This window comes from Hirundo rustica, chromosome 6, assembly GCF_015227805.2.
Source record: "Hirundo rustica isolate bHirRus1 chromosome 6, bHirRus1.pri.v3, whole genome shotgun sequence".
Classification (NCBI taxonomy): Eukaryota; Metazoa; Chordata; class Aves; order Passeriformes; family Hirundinidae; genus Hirundo; species Hirundo rustica.
Genome location: NC_053455.1, coordinates 26,248,020 through 26,269,034, shown reverse-complemented (window position 1 = coordinate 26,269,034; position 21,015 = coordinate 26,248,020). Strand labels below are relative to the sequence as shown.

Here is a 21,015-nt window from a genome sequence, read left to right as displayed (position 1 = left end):
CTGCTCTAGCAGTGCTGGCACAGCCAAAAACAGCCACGCAGCAGAGGGGTGCTTCTACTGACCACCTGATGAGGTAGTAGAAAACTAAGTATTTACTTTTCCCAGACAGGAGCTCAGACATGGCAACAAAGTGAAGTGATAAACTTCCTTAGCCCAGAATTAGAAGTTTAAGGCAAAAAGGCGAGAAAGAAAATTAATATCTTCCTTCAACAATGAGGAGACGTGTCTAAGAGCAGGAATTGTCTTCCCTTTAGAGACGGGAAGCACCATCATATATTGGAGAGGTAGGGAATCAGATTAGTATGAGGGGACAGACAAAAGAAATACCTCTCTAGTGTGAGCAGACAGGAAGGGGAAGACAGAGAAGAAACATAGCACACTGCCTCTACTCATTGACTGACTCATGGGGAGACATGCTGCTTCTTTGTCAGCAACCAAGCGAAATTTTGCTAACCTTTGACATTCAGAACTCACAGCCCAGCATCAACTCAAATAGTGAGTCTGATTCATACTCAAGATATATGAAAATAATATTTTAAAGGGCTTATTAACATTCAGGGGGGGTTGCACCCTTTGTGACTTTGTATTTTCAGGTCTTCTTTTTCCATTAGCTATGTGAATGCTAAAAATGTCCTTTAATATGTAGGAGAAGTCTGAGACTTTTTGGCAATATCATGATTCTACAGAAAGGCCTTTGAAACTACAATCAAACCGCTTGATTGGCAATAATAATATAAAATTTGGCAACTGTAAAATATAAAGGGGAAATACTGTCTTGTTTCTCTGTCACATGGATCTATAAATTAATATGGTGTATTCTGCTCCTACTGTATTCCAGATAACTTTTAAAGCCTTTGTGTTAATAAATCTGGCCTTATACTAATAAAAAGTATGACAGAATTATTACCTATATTAATTATTTTATGTTTGAGATCCTGTCTTTGGGTCTTTTGGGTGACAAGTATTTTCTAGTCTGAGTACTGCTGTATTAGGATGTAGCCATTACAGTCAGGCATACCCTCCACCTTTTCATACTGTGTTTCAGAAAGATGTCTCATTTGGGACAGCACTTATTCATGCAGAAGTGGTAAATACAAAGCTGTATGCATTCCTGAGACTCCTTGAATAACAATAGAGATATCCATTGTATTCTTATTGAACTTCCATAACATGTGCATAAGAGGGATATGATGAAAATTGTAAATGTATCTCTTCAATGTATTAAAGCAGCATGTATGAGTCATGACTTAAAGTTTGTTGGAAGAGAAGTTTCCTTTTCTAAAATTCATTAATCCAGTTGGAGAAATATTAGCTTCCCCTTCTATGTTTGTTTCTCCTAACATGGCATGAGTCTGATCCACAGCCTGTAAGTCAATGAGGAGATTTCCCAGGTTTTTGAATGGTTCTCATTTTACTCTGTATTGCCAATACTTTTCTTATTTCACATTGGGAATGAAGATATATTGTGCAAGTTAATGGGCAATCCCTTTGTCCCTATAAGCAACTAGTACTTTGAATAAGAGTGACAGTGATTTCTCCTTTTTGTTTCTTATTTGTTTTAGATTGTTTGCAAGTTTTAAAATATTTTGGTCATATGACAGCTTTTTTTGTCTTGTCTCAAATTTTATATATTCAGATTGAGTTAACTTGAATTAACATTATGTTAAGGCATTTTAGAGGATCCCTGTGTTATTTGTAGTTGGTATATACTTTATTTACTACAGACTTGTGTGCAGATGAGATAATGTCTAACCATTGAGAAATATGAAAGATACATTCCAAAGTTATAACAATCTTCAGGATCGGAGTGGTTAGCTAAAAAAAAAGAGTAGTGAAAAAGATATACATTTTATTAGTTGCATGTTTGGGAGGGGTGAATGTTGTGATATGATATTTTTATCATCTGTTTCCTGTCTTCTTCTGATTCAGTCTGTCTTCCTTGTTAGTTCCTAGATCAAGTTTGGATGTACTGTTGCTTAAGTACAATTCATTCCCAACAGAAGGCAGTTCAGGGGAAGACTCGTTAATAGAAACTAATTCTGTCACTGAAATTAACATAAGAAAATTCCAGTTTCTAGAGATGGGATTCTCTTTCATGCATATAATAAATATAAAGATTTATCTTTCCTGCTTTTTAGTAAAAATGTGTCTACAGAAAGAATTATGTACACTTCAAATTGAACTTACTCCCTGGCTAAATCAAAGTAGGTTCCCTAATACTTGTTCTATTCACCTCTTTTTTTTGATATCACTGCACTTCTCTAGGTTTATGTACACTTGTGACTGTGAAGAAAGATGTTAGTGTTTGATGGACAGCAACTAAAATGCACATATGCAAAACAAATTATGTTTTTTCCATTCTAAGTGGTTAGGAGATATTCAACTGGTGTAAGCACATTCGTGCTGTACCTTATTTTGACTGTGATGTGACTAGATGTGACTCAGTCCAGTCTGCATTCTCATGATGCTTCTGGGATAAATCCCTGCAGATTAGCAAAGTCTGCAACCTCCCTAATGAGGGTGCAAATTCTTGTGAAATATTAAGAATAATAAGTAAAACTGGAAAAAAAAAACATATATAAAATGTAACTTTTACAGCTCTTTAATTAAAATTAGTATTGCAGGGGTTTTACAGGAGAAAGATACTACAAAAGGACACTACCTTTTTAATATGTTTTGGAAAGTTTTCAATTTAGCAGCCAAGAAAATCACATAATTCTGGAATCCATTCACCTCTTTAGTAAAAAGACCACTTCTTCGATTTTAAATAGCATTTGTAGAAATTAAAGAAGACAAACTGAAAATATTTCTCAAATGTCATAGCTTCTAGACTAGATGATATGGCCTATTCCTTCACTGTCATCTAGAACAGCTGGGAAGGTGCTGTGAAAATAATGTCATGTCCCTTAAAATTACTGCAAACCCCAAAGATTTTAAAGGAGATTATACATTCATACCTATGTTTGCTATTTTGGATCAAGTTGATGATGTGTGATATTCTTTATTATGGCATTAACACCCATGTCACAGCAATATCAGAATTTGCATATAAACAATCAACATAATGGATTGGAAGTAAAAAATGCATGGTTTATTTTTATTTTAAATAAAATGCTTACATATCCTGAAATGCAAATATTTATTCTGTGCATGTATAATTATAATATGCCCATGATAGCTGATAATTTTCTGATTCTCTTTTATAGTCACATTTAAGTAATATTTATTCTCTTGCATCCATGGTCTTCATTCAGCACTGGACATCTTAGGGAGCTGTAGTACAGGGGTTTTTTTGGTTTTAACCTTCAAAGGAATTTAGTTGAGCAGATGCTACATTGAACTAGTCAGAGTAGAAAGGAAATGATATGGCTTTTAAAGGGCACATCTAGCATATCTACTGGGCTAAAGTAATTCTGGCAATGCTTCAAAGGATATAACTTTTGATGGTAAAGTAGGTAGGCTACAGAATGAAATCACATATGGCAAGCTGTCAAAGTCTTCCTACACATTCAGTACATTTATATAAGTGCAAATGGATGCTGCTTAGATGGAGTCCCTAGCAATTTCCTGTTAAATCTGCTCTAAGATTATCTGATATTATTTGACTAAATTATCTGTTAAAGCTGAGGACAACTTTTATGATCAAATATTTAGAAATTAGATTTTTCTTTTTGGCAGATTATCTGAAAAATGAACTGCAATTGTATTAACACTTGAAAGCAAAGGGCTTTCAGTAATAGCAATTATATCAAAACAGGGATAATGAATTGCTGTATATCAACTTGAAGAGGACGTATTTATAGGTCAATGATGTCAATAGCTATAGTTCTCATAGACACCTCATTTCTTACCCTTTTATTCCTTGCTAATGCTAAGCAGACAGTTTTAACTTTTAATGAGATTAGAGACTATGAGAATCTTATTTCACAATGGAAGGGAAGTTTACAAGGGATGAATATTTTTCACCTTTCAAAATTCAACCATAAAATTTGTTGCCCTTTTACAAATGCTACATTGATGATTAACCATCCCCCTCCCTGCTAATGAAAATAAATCCAAATGGACATTCATACTTATTACAAAGACAAACTTTGAATATATATATACATATATTCTGTTGGTTGTGTTGAACAGCACTCTAGTTTAATGACAAAATGGAGGATGCCTTACAGTATTAGCTTTATAGCTAGGAGTATGCATGAATATGTATTTGTATATAATACATCTCTGTGTATGAATCTGTATGGGTGCATGATTCAAAGAGGAACCTCAGAGGTGTGCTGAAAAGTTCTTTACCTCTGTCCTACACAGAGGTAAGGAATGTCCAGCTGCAGCCTTACAACCCTGAACACATGAATTTGCCTTCTGTTTTTCAGCCGTGGCTATCCTTGAGAGCTGTGGTAGGAGGAAGCACATGTAGTTTTACCGGGGGAAGATGCGGTGTCATTAGTGCTGTTAACTGTTGGAGGTTGGAATTAGTTCACAAAGGATGGAATCTAATGAGATTTGGCCATGGAAACTGAAATCCCTCTAGACAGACCTTTATATTCATTTGGCCCCTCGCATAGAGTTATGTGTGGCAGTAGCACATGTTCCCATCACAGCTCTGAGACTGCATGCCAGATATAAGCAATCAGGCTGTCTAGTTATTCATGTCTTACAGGATCCAAGAGCAAAAAAAGAGTTCAAAAATGCACAGCTTCGGTGAGGTGTCTGTCTCTTATTTTGGCTCCGATTCTGCAGCTGCAAAATCACACCAACGTATTAATCACAAGTCACTGTACTGATCACACCCTTGGCCCCGATCATAAGCATAGGCCATTGTAGATTGTAGAAGTAAATAGGATGAAGGTTTGTATTGATCTATTTAAGCAGTGGTTGCTTGCTCAGTGGCATATGACTCGGACAAATCTCAGTGTGCTTTTATTGGAATGGCAAATAGCCTCTTGCTGGTATAAAGGCAAATCCATCTGCCAGTTTCAGATCCATTTTGTAATAGAAATGGGAATGTGACGAGTGCTCAAAAAAAGTCTTGCTTCTTTAACATGAGCAAAAAAAGAGCTGTGTCTAGACTGAGCCTTAGCTGAAATTTTCTAAATTATTCAGTCTGAAACAGATGTGTGTCCTGTAAAAATTTCCAAACAGTGGTAAATTTGACAATGTGACAAGGAACTGAAAACAGTTTTCTGACAGATAAGTGTTAAAACAATGGTAAAAAAAGGTAATGCTACAAGTTGAACTTGAAATAGAAAGAGCATGAGTAGAAGAAAGGATGAATAAATCATAAAAAATCATGAAATAGAGTATGAGTAGAAGAAAGGATTAATATGCCATAACAAAGGCTTGGATCCTGAAAACATGAACACACGTATTCTCACTGAAAGCTGTGAAACAAATGATAAATCTATTGAGATAAACCTTTGAAGGATTGGGGCCTAGATTTTTGAACTGTGGGAACTCTCACTAAAATCAGTGGCATTCTCCCCAAACACAAAGCAAAAGCAAAATTTCTGGAGAGGAGAATTATAACCAAACAATTTATTAGCAAAACTTGTATTTCAGTCGTGAAAAAGCACTGATACTGTGAGTTACTATTTTGTTTCTTTATACCCTGTTTATCTCTATAAACACCCAAAATTGATGCGTAGGTTGTGTGCATCTGCTTTATCATTTGGTCAGTCAAAAGTGTGAAATTACATGTCCTTATAAAAGTAGGGCATGGAGCTCAATGTTTAATTGATTTTTTTATATTGTATACATTTGAAATATAGATATACGCAGTCTGAATTTTAGTAACCTAACTAAACATCTAAAATTGTGATTGGTGTTGAACAGCTCCTTCCCAGGAAACAAACAAACCAGGGAAGAATGTGTCAAAATCCATCAGTCTCTTGTTGGTCCCATGCCAGGAGAACAGGCAGATTTCATATTGAATTGAAAGCTCAGCATATTTGAACATTGGGGCCTCAGCTGTGATAGGGCATGACCTTTTAAAACTGGCATCTTTGCTTTAAACAAGGAAGGTTTTGGTGATTCTGTAGATATCCCAGAAGTAGTGTGCAAGGGTAGACAACTAAGAAACAGACATATCCCATCGCAAATGTGATTTCACAAACCAACTCATTACCAAAATATAAACTTGATTAGCACTGCAATATACACATAGCTTGGAAAGAGTCAATTGTGGAGCCTCTCCCTTCAGGAAATTGATATTTATATTTTACAGTATATTTGAAATTTATACTATACAGTATATTTGAATTTAATCCAAATGCACTTGATTTTATCCGTAAAGTTACAAGAGGTTTCCTCACTTTATAGGGGCTTGACACAGTGCTGGAGCAGAAATAACCTAGGTTAAGCAAACTGTCAGTGGTCCAAAAAACAAACACTTGCCTCCCATTTGCTCCTTTGGCTCCTATAACAGTAAGCATCTATTATGAATTTAAAAGTTTGGGAATTCCTTTCAAAGACCATTGCTCTATGGCATGACCTCCTTCTAGAATCCTAGAAAAGGTGTTCAAAGTGACTCTGTGTGGTGAGAGCTGGGGAATAGAGATAGGCAAATTGAGTTCCAGAAATCATCTGCTTCTGTTCATCTTGTGAATAAAAGAAACTAAGGCTATGGCCATGAGGGAAATCTGAAATGCTGGTCTTATCTTTCCTGATACCTGCAGTCATGTGTAAGACACAAGCACAACTGAAAATAGCAGGAGTAAGGCAAAACTAATTGATGCATAAGCACAGCTGAATGGAAATGTAGAAAAGGAATGATAGTGCCGGTTCACCTTCTATAGAGATGGCTTTCTCTCCCACAGATACATGACTTTGGAAGCAACATGACAGGTGGTTTCTCATTCTCCTCTGCTGATGCATCTGCTAGGTTGTTTCTAACTCTTTTCAAGAATTTACTTAATAGTCATACTGTGTGATTTATACCTTCCAGCACAGCACACACAACTCCTCTTGACATACCTCCACTTGAGCTAAGGGGTCTACCTCAGCAGAGAATTTCATCTACTGTGTTAATTTTCTGAAAAGCTATTACAGTGGTATGATGTGGATGCTGACAGCCTGGTCAGAGAGAAATTTTCAAGCATCAGACAGTATGATATTCTTCAACTTCTATGACATTGTTATGGCTCTTTTCTCTTTTTAAAGGTGAAAAGATTTATGTGTTACATAACTAACGTGACTATTGCAAATAACACTCTTGCAAATTTTAAAGTAGAAGTACAGTAATTTGATTTTAGTTTTCTAATCAACTACTAGAAGTTCAAAAAGAAAAATAACCCACAATTATCAGTTGTACAAAGTAGTTTAGTTAATTACATACATGCAAAAAATCGTAGCTAATGAACTTCACCTTGAAGTTTATCTAGGAAAACTAGATAGGTTTTCTATGCTAAAGAAAATGACCTTCCATCTCTATCATTGTATTGCATCTTTGTATATGTTTGTTCTACCTATATAAGATATATTTTCAAAGATTTTTCATTATATACTTTTTGTCATGTTTGGTTTGGCACATATTTAAATGTGTTAAATAAGCACTGAAATAGGAAGCACTAAACTGGAGACAAAGTACTCCTTTCACGTTACAGAGCAATCGTGTCTGTTGTTGATAGGAGGTATGACTAGTGTGCACCATTTGTGAGAATCACATTTTGCATTGTATGTCATAAACTTAACAATTTATAGTTTTGTATGAAATCATGGAGTTCATTGTTTTATTATATTTCAGTGTAAAATTTTCACCCATTTCAGTTCAAGTAACATTCTCACAGAAGGTTTTGTAGTGATATGATGTTTCCTAGCTGTAGGCTTGGCCTGTCCCTTCTGCTGGCTGTAATTTACTTTTTGGTCTCTGTCGCCTTGAGCTTGCCTTCTGACTAGTTTGTTGAATGATGTGCTAATCCATTATATTTTTCAGACAAGTGTATCGACCAGTATAAACAGACTGGAGGGCACAAACCTAAATGAAAGCTATACTTCCTTGAATCATTTAAAAAGCTCCTGCAGTGGTGGCAGTACAAAATAACTTTTCTCTGTACATTAAATAAAAGAGGGAAATTTCAATAAATAAAATTAAGATTGTGGGGAAGGGGATGTGAGCACAGTAGGGTGCATTTCACATGGACGTGTTTAGTTATAGGAAGAAGAGACAGATAATGTTAGTCAGCCACTTGAGAATGTGCTTCTAGATGATAAATTTGAAACTGAGCCCCAAGCCCTGCATTACTTGCCATTTCCTATTGTCCAGACACTCTCACAACACATGATACATGTTTGAAGTCATGTACTATATTGAAACATTTTATACAAATAAAGAATGGAGTGTAACCTCACCACAGAACTGGCAAAACTGAGGGCAAAAGATACAGCTTTGTGATCTTTTCCTCTCTAGGAAACAGGTAGAAACCAATGCCTGGTCATGAAAAATATCCTTAGGTGATTTATCCTGAAAAGAGACATCAACAGAGTGGATGACTTCTTAATTTGTAAATCTGGTGTCAGATATTCGAGTTCTTACCTGTCATAAAGTGAATTAAAATTTCAATAGCAACAAGAACTTTTGGCTAGTAATTAATAAATAATCTGAGGACACAAGGAATATTATGGAAAATTACATTTTCCAGTTGAAATTACAACTCTACAAAACTCTAGTAATCCCATGATTTTAAAAAGTGAGATAACTTTTCTTTCAAGACATGTTTGATTCATGATGCATTGGGAAATAGTTAAGCTATGAATTACTGGAATTTCTGGAGATTTGTGTGACAAACAAAAGAAAATCATTCCTATATCCCTCCTCAAGTATAAGATTTCAAGGAAGGGAATTAGATGTTTCTTTACTAAAGGATTTTTTTTTTTTTTTTTTTTTTAAGTTCTAGTTTCTGGTTTATTTCCAGCAGATTGAGGGCAAAACTGTCTGATTTCTATTTAATCATCCACTCTCGATGTTTCCATGAATTTTTATATCACAGTTTTCACCTTGTTGATTTAGAAGGTGTCTATTAACTGCAAGCTACTAAGAGATGTGTGATATTTAACAGTTATTAAGGCATCATATATGCTTAGGAGCATTTCAGAGATCTGATGGCACGCTTTTACCAAGAAAATAAAAGTCTGAAGTTCCCTTCTCTCACAATGACAAATTAACAGATGACAATAAGCATTTGTATCCTTTCTGAATCTGTGTTTTCCACAGTTCCTGAGCTATTACTACTCTTGGACAGGTGTTTGCATGCCCACTTCATCCAAGAGGATCCTCATAACTCTTGCACCTATATAATGAAATCATGATACAAGTATATGTTTGACCACTGACCTCAGGAAAACCCACTTTTCCCCCCTCTCCTTTTTGTTGTTTCTGCCTCTCTGAGTAGCCACACCATGAAAGCTGTGACTGTATCCATTTAACAATCACACCTACCATGATAGTTACAAAACCTGGAAGCAGTAAGAAAAGCTTTCTCTTCAGTTTATCAATCAGAAAATATTTTAATGGGATTCTGATATTTCTATATTTTAAGTTTAGTTTCCCTTCCAGTTATAAGAACTGTGACTTTTTCAGGGGGGTTTGGCTTGGGTTTTGTCTTTCATTTCGTAAAGCTGTCTTCACAAGTTATTGACATGGACAAGATACTAGGAAGTGTAGTCTTTCCAAATTTGGCTACTGTTGCTTTAATAAGTATCTGATTATGGTTAGAAAACCTATTTTGAAATGAGCCTTAACTTTCTGACCATTTCTTCCCAGCACATAGAATTTTAATCTATTTGTTCTTTCAAGTTCTTTCTTTCTTGTTCTTTCAAGTTATCCTTCCCATCAAAATATCTGCACCTTATCAAGATCAAAGCTTCCCAAACCTGACTTTGCATCCACACAGATGGCTGTAAACATGACACAGGAATATTGCTTTGGCTTCTCTTGACAGAACTGAAAATTGTCCCTGCAGAACTACCCAGAATTTGTAGAAAAATTTATTCTTAAATTTATTGTTTATGAAAATAGCAAAGAACTTAGAATAAATAGCCATCTCTGTCAGTGTAATGAGAAATGTGTTACTTGCTTCATTTCAGTGTCTCACACAGAGAAATTGCTGAGCAGGATTTGATCACTCCACATGAGAAGGAAGGGGATGCTTGTAGATTTCCCAGCCAATTTTAAGCATTGTTAAAATAATGTATTCATAACTAGTACATGCAATAAATAATATACATCATCATTAAAACAGGAGTTTTTTGAGTATAGGCTTGGCCTTGTAAATGACAGCTTTCTAAATAAAATAAAAATTCAAGAAGGCCAGTATACTGAAATCTCTATTTCAGAACACATGACTTGAACCATGATGTGCAGAAAACAATGTTACCTTTATGTTACTGGAATATTTGCATAGGAGCTTGCTGGTTCATAAATTCCAAGCAGCATAAATATTGATATACCATGCTTAGCTTACCACATACCTTCAGTTTGGTTTTATCTAAATTACAGAAAGAACGGTACAACTGTGTGCACTGTTTAAACGCATGTTTGTTTCTAACCTCAGCTTTCAGAAATCATTGTTATTCAGGTTTTTCCTCCTCGCCTGCCCCGCCCACAGTCTCCCTGTGAGCATGCACATATGCACATTTCAGTCTATCTGTGTAACAGTTTCTAAGCGTTCAGCATCCTGTCTTATAGCTGTGTTTCTTTACTGTGCTGTAAAGATTGATGAAAGATTGGTGGAGGATTTTGAACGGAAAGTGCTTACATGTTTTGGGGTGTCTTACAGAGAAGCGAACCCTTCATGCAGGCTTATTACAAAGATAAACTAAATAAAACCCTTCAACCTGACAGAAGTCTAACCTAAATCAGAACTACCAAAAATATCCTGTAAAATAAAACAAAATGTAAAACCTTTCAAATTATGAAGCGGTTATATCACTGGTTTATTTTATTTCAGAAATAAGTACATTCCAAATGCTGGGATGTCTCCTTGGTGCTATATATTCAGGGAAGAAATACTAGTTTTATTGCACTGTTTCTAATGAAAGGACAATATCTACATAATTTTTCCCTGCATACAGGCAAAAGACATTGAAAGATGGAATGTCAAATTATTTTTCCCTCTCATAACACTGCACACCCATGAGAAGTGATGTTGTTGTTGTTTTAGGGTAAATAGAATGAATTATATCACAGCCATGCTTTGCGGCAGATGGGTAATAAAGTCGTCAGCAGAACAAACCTGCCCTGTTCAGTGTGCTCACTGAGTGCTACTAAACAAATAATCAGTCAGATGCATATGGAGTTGGCCAAAAGGAATTGGGAGTTATAGTTTGCAACTCAAAAACACCCACTTTGAATCAAGGCGTGAAAGTAATTTTAGCAACTGTAGCATTTTCATTTGGCATATAGGTAACTTATTTGGCTGTCTTTCTAAAATAAAAGCAAAACCCCTTTATCTTTTAACAGAAATTTACAGTCTATAATACAAAAGAATTAATACATACTAAAACAAAAACTTACTGCCTAATCAGCTATTAAAAAAAAAAAAAAAAAGGCAGCTAAGTGTTGGAAATAGACCAATTTAACGAAAATATCATTGATTACAATGCAGTGTCTACTACTTAATCTTTTATTACTTTTAAAAACATTTATTTTAAATTATCTGATATTTTACTTCCTCTCTAAAGATGTAGAAGGATCTTTTTGATTGTAAAATAAAATATTTTTCTGTGCTTTATTTTCCTTCTTATCAAATAAATAACCACTCTGTTCAGTTTAGCTTTTATGTTGGTAAGAAGCAGTCCTAAATATAGGTTTAATGAAAGCTTCATCCTGAACATGGTGCAAACAGTGTCCTTACTCAGTGTGTGAGATCAAAAGTAGATGATGAATATGAAATGGATGAAGTAAAAAGAAAATAGTGAGAAGCACTAATGTAAAATTATATTAATGTAAAACAAATATCTGGAGTAACAGAGAAATTTTTCTTTTATTATTTCTTTTATATAAAAATTGTTTTGATTGCTGCCAATGATAGTGGGAGCTGCAAAAAGACTGCTAAGCTGATGATTTTTAGAAATTTCTGGCTTCAAGATATGAGCAGAGCTAACTAAGTGCAGACGTGTTTCTTTGTTGGTTTGTTCTTCTAGTAAATAAGATATGTCAGGCAGAACAGCATTTGGAAGGCAAATAACTGTAGCTAACAAGCAATAATAATCCTAAAAACAAAGGCATATGAAGTAAAATCAATTAGGATATAACCCTTAAGCACATTAAGCAGAATTTCTATAAGGATTTGTAGCCAAACTGAAGAATATCCAACAAAATATAAGGTGCCATGCACTTCATCTTCCTAAAAGAGATAGCTTCATACTGTGGACAGAAAACAGATGATAAGAGGGCAGTCATCCACTGTGATTAGGAATTCAAGTAATAAACATTGTTTAATAAAGTTTTCTTAAGTATTTGAACTGTAAAGAACACTAGCCTTCATCTGTCAGTTTTTTATGGTGATGAGACAGTATATTCTCTCACCCTATGTTTGTGTTTGGTAGAACAAATTTTTAACCTTTTTGGAAGGAGAAGCAAAACCAAACTGCTGCTTGAAATGGATTTTGAAGTATTCATAAGTCATGTTATTTTATTTTACAACTTGGAATTGAAGTTGTATTCTTTCCTGCTATTATCATACCTAAATATATATATCCATCTACTCTATTTTCCTCCTAGTCTGCTGCAAAATTCCAAATTGTGACTTGTGGTTGTAGGACAAGACAGAAAGATGAGAGACTCCAAATATTTCAGAAGGCAAAGAGCATAGAAAAAAGGCTTTATTGTCTAATTCTTACCACCTTTTATAAGGCGTTCTGATACTGACTTAATGCGATTGGTGAATCTCTAATCCCATTGGTGAAACTAGAGAAACAGCAAAACACCACCTGGAGAAAGATTATTTTGGGAAAGGATAGTTGTTTTGCCAAGATTGTTTTGAGAAGAAGCTTTCTTGAGAAATTTTTCCTTGGGAAAAAGTTAGCACTGCTAGCAGGCTGAAATCTCTCAGACCCAGAAATATCAGGCCCACAGTGACTTAGCTAACCAACCATTCTATATAGTAGACAAAGGAATATATTTTAGTTTGCTAAGGGTTACATCCCAGGACAGGAATTCATCCCAGAATAGTGTTGCTCATTTTAGAGAAAAGTAATCATACCATGACCATATTTTCCATGTTATGTTTTTCCAGTGCTTTGGGGCGGCATGTTTTCTAATCTATAAAATATGTTTAGCAGACAATAAAATAATAGAAAATTAGATTACCGGCTAGGGTGGGAATGTACACTGTTCCTTTGCGTCTTTTTTTTTTTTTCCCTCTCACCTTCTTTGACAAACCAGGCTCAAGACCTGGCATTCCCCCTCTCCAACTAAGTAACCTCTAATAGCTCTGCCTCTCAAAGTCAAAATATTGATTGGGGAAACTCTGAATAAAGCACTTCAGAACAGGACTGAGAAGACAGCATCTGTGATTGAAAACAAGTGTCCTTATTAGTTCTTTCATGGGAACTAACCTACAGGAGATTTTATTGCTCAGCTGTGAAATCAGAATTACCATCCACATTCCATTCCCCAACCCCCCACTGCCAGTTTAGAGTTTGGATTGCATCCTGCAGTCTAGCCATGGAAAGAAAAATTATGCTGTTTTAGCATCAGATAAGCACCTTACTTCTCTGTAGGAAATGGTCTGCCATATCTTAAGATACAGTCTGCACTTTCTATTATATACAGGGAACACAAAGAGTATGCAGTTCACTTTTTTAGAAGACACTTCATTCAGTTCGTCACCTGTTACTTGGAGTAGTAAAAAAACAGAGTAGCTGGGGTGCAGTGACTTCTGATAAATTACTTAACTAGAAGAGACCTTAAGCAGTAATTTATAAAATGATTTTTTCTTTCTCGTAAAAATTTCCACAACTGAGAAGTTTTAACCAAAAATCTTTGGAAAAATTTGTTATTTGTAAGCATTCCAAAATGAAGGCAGGAAATGTAAGCATGATAGCAATTTACATCCTAAATTGGTGATTCCAAGGACGCTTACCTCATCTATCAGATACTGACACTGAAATAACAGTGATGACATACGAATAGATGAAATTTTTGCCTCTGAAACACATTGGTTCTTTACCATACAGCTTCTTATCCTTGGCCAGGCAAATGTCCTTATGTAGTGGATATGCTGTGTCTCCTTGCCTTCTTTTCTGAGTTCCTCTCACACATGATGAAATGGAGGAACAACAGCTAAACCAACCAATTTTCTGGGTTTGGGAATAGACTTAAGTGGAACAGTGGAGGCCTTGGCTGAAAATCAGAGTATTTGGAGCGCTACTCAGTACCTAAACAGCTTTAATTTTTCTAATTATATGAGTGGTTTAGCTGTCAATGCAGTTCTTCAGCTCATCATTTCTCTCACTGACCTGCTCATCAAGAAACATGCTCTGATTCAGATAGCTGTGTTTGGCTCCACAAAAGGAGAAAAAGAAAATTATTATTCTCATGTCACATTATTCCAAGTGTAATAAGAAAACTTAGGAAGTAAAAAGGCTTTTACCCCAACAGATCCAGTAGCTCTATCTGTACAAACTGATCTGACTAAGATGCTTAGGAACAGTGATTCTGTTTGCAGTGAGCTATTAAATGTAAATTAATGTCTTGAAACTTCACATGGGCTGCTGAATCTTCCATTTAATATGAACTGAAAGGTTAAAAGTTATTTCATCTATCAAGGATAGGATCTTCCAAAAGTTCAACATGCAAAATTATTATTTCTAAAAGAAAACCCACTTATTTACTTATAAGAAATACTGAACTGGTGGTGATACCCAGCAAGAAGCTGTTTCACCAAGAGTTGTTGGGGCATGCTCATTCAGTGGGTATAAGTACAACCAAAGTCCTGAGAATGATCTCAGTATCAAGGTATTTATCAAATGTAAATCCTTCAAGATCTGGGATCCAATCTAGAAAAGTAGAGTAGTAGTAACAGATGTTTTCTTTCTTTTTCATTTTTTTGTAGTATCCCTTCTGTTGGGGAGGATGAAGCAATTTCTACACCTTCATTCTTCTATTTTGAGTCCATTCTCTCCTAACATGGTTCATAAGATTAAAGATATAGAGAAATAGTGTCATGTTGAGTTAGTTCTACAAAGTTTTGGCATTTGAAGCTGATTCACTTTTTTTTTTTTTTTTTTTTTTAGCTGGTGGCTTCCTTGTTTCTCAGAAAAACTTCAACAGTCCAAAGTGCTAACAGATTGTAGGCACTTTCCATGTATTAACATGCAGCCTGTTGTTCAATTGGTTTTCTGTTGTTTCAGTTTGGTGGGGGGGGGGTTGTTTGGTTGGTTTGGTTGGTTGGTTGGTTGGTTGGTTCGGGTTTTTGGGGTTTTTTTTTGTTTTGGTTTGGGTTTTTGTTTTGTTTTGTTTTGTTGAGAAAAGCGGTAATATTCTTATATGTACAACTGATTGTGCCTAAGATATTTTATACAACAGGTATCATAAATGAAACAAATCTGAGAGGAGATTATCCCATTTACCGGTTGCATTCATTCTGTTTACAGCTAGGACAATACAGAACTGAAAGCATGCCCAAACATCTGCCACAAAGAGCAGCAAAGCTGACAGTTCTGTCTTGACAAAGCACACAGAAGTCACTTACAAATTTGAGCAAGTCCTCTGTAAGAATTGTAAGACCGTCTTAAGACACTTTGGGAGATACAACATGTGCAGAATTGAGAAATCCTTGGGATTTTTCATTAGAAGCAGGGTGATATGTCTTGTTGCTTTATCATTTGGCAAAGCTGCATCTTTTGCTTAAAGTGGTGCTAGCTCAAGAATCAGAAACAGATTTGAAGTATAGGAGAAGCCAGTACTTTGAGCACCATTTCCTTAATAAAGTCTTTGAGCACTTCTGCATTTTTTTTTCACTCTTCTCACAAATTGTCTTACAGCGTGTTCTCAGAAATTAAAGGCTTCTCCCCATCATGTAATTAGTGTTTTAGAAATAAAGCCAGGGCTTCATGTTTTTTGTGAAGGGAGAGTGAAAGTTATAAGCCATGTTTATCTTATTATGAGGCTGCTGTAAAGATGCTCTATAAAGCAGATGTACTTTGCAAATTAGAAGTTGAAGTCAACCCTTTCACTGCTTTAAGGTGGTTTCCATTTTATCCTGTAGAAAAAATTGTGGTAGATGAAATCAGGTATGATTTGAATACAACGCTTTGACAATCCTGTCTTCTTGTAAGACTTTTTTAAAAATTGCTGTTTATTAAAACTTGTATATCTTTGTGCTGTTATTTTTTCATCTCTCTTGGTGGATATAATTAATCTTTGCCATAGGAGCTTGAAAGTTTTTGAAATGCTAACTCATGTTTCACTTCAGTTACTGTATCATGATTTTTAATAATTAAATCAATACTAGCAATTTCCAACTGTTTAATGCTGCCCTGCAATGTTCCCATATATTGGTACTGGCTATTTTTTTAGTTGGGTGATTAAACAGTGTAACCCAAAGGGTTTCCAATTACTTCCCACATTCCAGAACATTTTTGATAAACATATAAAACCCTTTGTTCTGTGGCTTCATCCACTGAAACACAGGGACAAAAAAGTGATTAAAAATTGAAATACTGAGGAGTCTGGGTGACATGAAGAATAAAAGGGTGACTTTTTACATATTCTCTTTCGAGATTCAAGCTCAGGTCTTAAAAGGAATTACTTTTGTGAATTTTTTCCAATTATGCTTAGCACACATTACAAGACCAGGTCACCCACTTTAAGGCCCTTAGAGTTTGTCATGTTCTCGTCATTCAAGGAATCAGTCAGCAAGATTACAGAAGCACAAAACCACAGAATATGCTGAGTTGGAAGCGACCTGTAAGGACCATCAAGTCCAACTCCTGGCCCTGCACTGCACCCTCCCCAGGAGTCACACCCTGTGCCTGAGAACATTGTCCAAAATCTTCTTGAGCTCTGCCAGGCTGGTGCTGTGACCACTTCCCTGGGGAGCCTCCTCCAGTGCCCCAACCTCCCTCTGGGTAAGGAACCTTTTTCTAGCATCCCACCTAAACCTCCCCTAACACAGCTTGAGGCCGTTCCCTCGTGTCCTGTCACTGTCACCACAGAGAGGAGATCAGTGCCAGCTCCTCCTCTTCCCCTCACTAGGAAGCTGTAACTGCAGTGAGGTCTCCCCTCAAACTTTTTCTCCAGGCTGAACAGACCAAGTGACCTCAGCTGCTCCTCAATACTATAGAACAATTATTTAGAATAAATGGATCCTTGCAGGACATCATCATTATTTTTCATGTAAGGAAATGACTCTGAACTTTTGTTCCCCATAAACAAACCAAAACTGTTCTGCTCATTGTTTGAAAGACTAACTGGTTAGTTTGAGGTCACCAAAACTTTACCTTTAAGTTGCAAATGAAGCGGTACATTATAAAGTTTGCTGTTAGTATTGGGTGTATTGTACCTGTACTTGCTACTACAGTCTCTACTTGTAATGAACATCTGATTTTGATGTCACGTCCATGATTCAGATATTCTGAATAGAGCATAACAGGAATAAAGGCCCAAGGAATTCCATTATTACAGCAACTATTGAGTAAAATTAACAGTTACACCAAATTTTCACAAGGTATGAATTTGGCATTAAAATATGCATTTGACTTATAGGCATTATTTCTTGGTGGACACAGAAAGAAGCAGTTTTAAAATTCTTTTTCATTACAGGTCTAAATTGAGTAGAACCATTGTGATAAATAGATGTATTTAAAAAAAAAAAAAAAAAAAGAAAAGAGAGAGAGAGAAAAAAATGTTATCATAATCATTCTAATCGCGAAGGTTGTTAAGGTTGTTGAAATTATCCAGTGGAAACAGGAAAAGTTTCTATTGAAGAAGGCCTTCTCTGGAAAAGTCCACCTGAATTTTATTGTAAGATTGAAGACAGACTATTCATCAGTTTATATTGTCTCCTTGTCTTTGCTTTCTGTTACATACTAAACCAGGAGTATAATATCCAAATGAGTACAGAATTAAACCCCTTTTCCCCTTCTCTTCTTTCCCAATCATCTTTAGGTGTTTGGTGTTGTTTTTTCTGTGTCAGAGCAACATTAGTTTTTAGAATTCACACTACCAGCAGAAGAATATTTTGTAAATTAGAAAGCATATAATGAGAAAAATGGACAATGTGAACTGTGTGAAGAGTAGAATATATAAGTGCAAACCTTATTTTATGACTTAAGAAATCGGAAGAGTTGATAGTCAGTTTTTTCCTTTGACTGTTCTGCTATTGTATTTACTGGTTGGCTTTTGATCTGATCTTAGGGATGAATATAGTAATCTAAAAATATGTTATTCTCTAGACTGCATTACAGGAATTAATATGTATACGGACTTAGTGATTTGGTTCACATTAATGGGTTTCTGTGGCTTCTGATGGATATGTCATGGATTAAAATTTTTTCACTACACAAACAGCAATAGAATATTATTACCTTCATTCTATTTTGAATCATTTGTGGGAGAATACGTGCTTTATGCCTCATTTGCTGCAAAATTTATTTTATTGTAGTGTTTAATTAATGATAATGCTGCCATTTGTGGCAAATGGCCAAAATATTATCTTCTGTTTTTAGACTGCTGCTGTTTAGACAAAGTAGATTAGGCAGAATTTATCAAACTAGCATATTCATTACCAGTTAGTAGAAATTGGTGGAGATTTTCCCTTGAATTATTTATCTAAGGTATTGGTTATAGAAATGAAGTGTTTTGAATAGAATATAACTTTATGGCTAAATTTAAAACTAAGAAATAAGAGAAAGTCTACACTTTTTAATACAGGAGTAAACTTCCACAGTTTTTTAATCAACAAACAGAAATAAAATAGGTATTGTCCCTTGAGATGCTCTTAAATCAAGTCATATTGCTAAACAGCTTTTAAGGCATTCCAGCACTAAGTCCTATATAGATAGCAGGAAATGTTTACTTGAGGAAGAAAAGCTTCAGTAATGCTGCATTTTGGTACCACAATAAAGAGATTTTTCTTTTTACTTTCCCAGGCAGCTTGCCTTTGGTGAATTAGCAAGCTTAGTAGAGATCAACTGCTATAGGCTTTTCAGAACTTTCCTAATTCGTGTGACAGGGTGCAAGTGGGCATTGCAATGCTACATAGCAGGTTTCATTAAAGATAAATAAGTATGGAACCAGCAATTCATTGCTAGTGTTTGTTTTTTACTTCTTTAAATACAGTTAGCACCCAGAGTTTTCAAAGCAAAGAATATGCATTTCTAAAATGTCTCTTCCGTATTTATGCTGTGGCTACCACATTTGTATAAACAGAAAATTGCTCCATTCATGCTTTATTAGCTCTTCTTTTGTACCACAGCCTTGACCCCAGTCATCATAAATTGAGAAATAGTGGGGAACTAATGGAGACAGATGGGAATATGGCTTGCCATTTACTCAAATTGGTAAAGTAATTAACCTCAAGGTGCTGGTTTGCAAGAAAAATTGTTGGAATATCTCAGAGCGCTGGTAAACAGACTCCTGCTTTAACCACTTCTGACAACTGCATCATAAACTAGACTTATTCTGTTCAATTGACCTGTCAACGTCTTGAGTCCAAATAAAGATTTGTATTACAATGCACTTGCTGAGAAGAGAGAGAACACTACTGCTGTTTCTTTTCAAATGGGTTGCTGTTCTTACCCTGCTAGATAGGAGCTGGAATGTCATATATTCATACTTCAGCCATTATATTCCTTAGAAAACTTCCATTACTGATTGTGTGACAGCTTTGTGACAGCAGATGGTAGTCATTTGGCTAGAGAAAATGAAATGAAAAAACATGGGCCAGACTGACTGGGCTCATTTAGAACAGCAGTGGACAGAGGCCAGATCGAGTTTTTATTTATCGAGGGACACCATGTAATGAAGTCAGTTTCTTTTATTTTTCCCCCTTTCTCTTTTTTCCCCTTGCGGATTAGGTGACTAAGATAGATTTTTAACATATTATTACATAAATCAAGAGTAGTCTTTTAAACAGCAATATTTTATCAAAAAACCCTCTTCCACATCAGAGTTTTCAAATTCTTGAAAGTTCTTTCTTCGACAATTTTTTTATTCCTCCCTCCCAATTTAATGGAAGAATCATTTAGATTTATTTTGGGTCCATTATCAGCACAATATAAATTTTTGAAAACAGCAAGTTAAATCTTTAGGGGGCATTCTGTAAGTTGGCTTACGTGGGTTTAACTCAGTAACTGGAAGAGTCTGATCATTCGAACTCATGCAGTTCTTTATTTGCCATGTTTCTATTTGCAACTGAAGCAGTCCTGATATAAAGAAAGATGGTTTTGATAATGGCATAAAATATATCTGGAAGGCATATGTCAAGGGAACCTCCAGAGTAATCTTCATCTAGAGTAAATAGAGCCACTCAAGACAGATGAAAACTGGAAACATAGTATGGTATCTCAATTTGTTGAAAACTCAATTGGTTCAGAAGCTTTCTAGGAGCACTCATTCGTAACTTCTGCTCCCCTAATTTATCCACAGAAACCTACACTGGCATCCAGTAATGCCTTGCTGGATAATGCTGCTTCACTGCCATTATGACCACAGTCATTTAAACAATTTCTTTAGGTGTCTGTTTTTATGAATTTCAGGATTTTAGGAAACAAACCACCTCCAGGTGAGTTTAAAATACATTTTTTTTTTCTCAAATATAAATTTTTCAGTAAATAACTATTTCCCTAATAATGCTCCCGAAAATCAAATTTCTCAGTAGGCATTGTGATTTAATAGTTCATGCATTTTATATCAAGGTAGTCTTCTTTGAAATGTGTTATGAGTTCAGAGACTGCCAAGGATAATTTGTCAGTGTCAGCTGCACTGGTGCCTTTCCATCATTAGATTAAAGATTTGTTAATGTGTAATTGATAAAGAAAACACCAAGCAGCATTTTGCAATGATGGGTG

At 35.4% G+C, this 21,015-nt stretch overlaps 1 protein-coding gene across 4 annotated transcripts in view; it reads left to right on the top strand.

Moving 5' to 3' along the window:
* Window positions 1-21,015, top strand: part of NPAS3 (neuronal PAS domain protein 3) — a 596,430-nt gene that overhangs the window by 425,156 nt on the left and 150,259 nt on the right. The window lies entirely within an intron of this gene.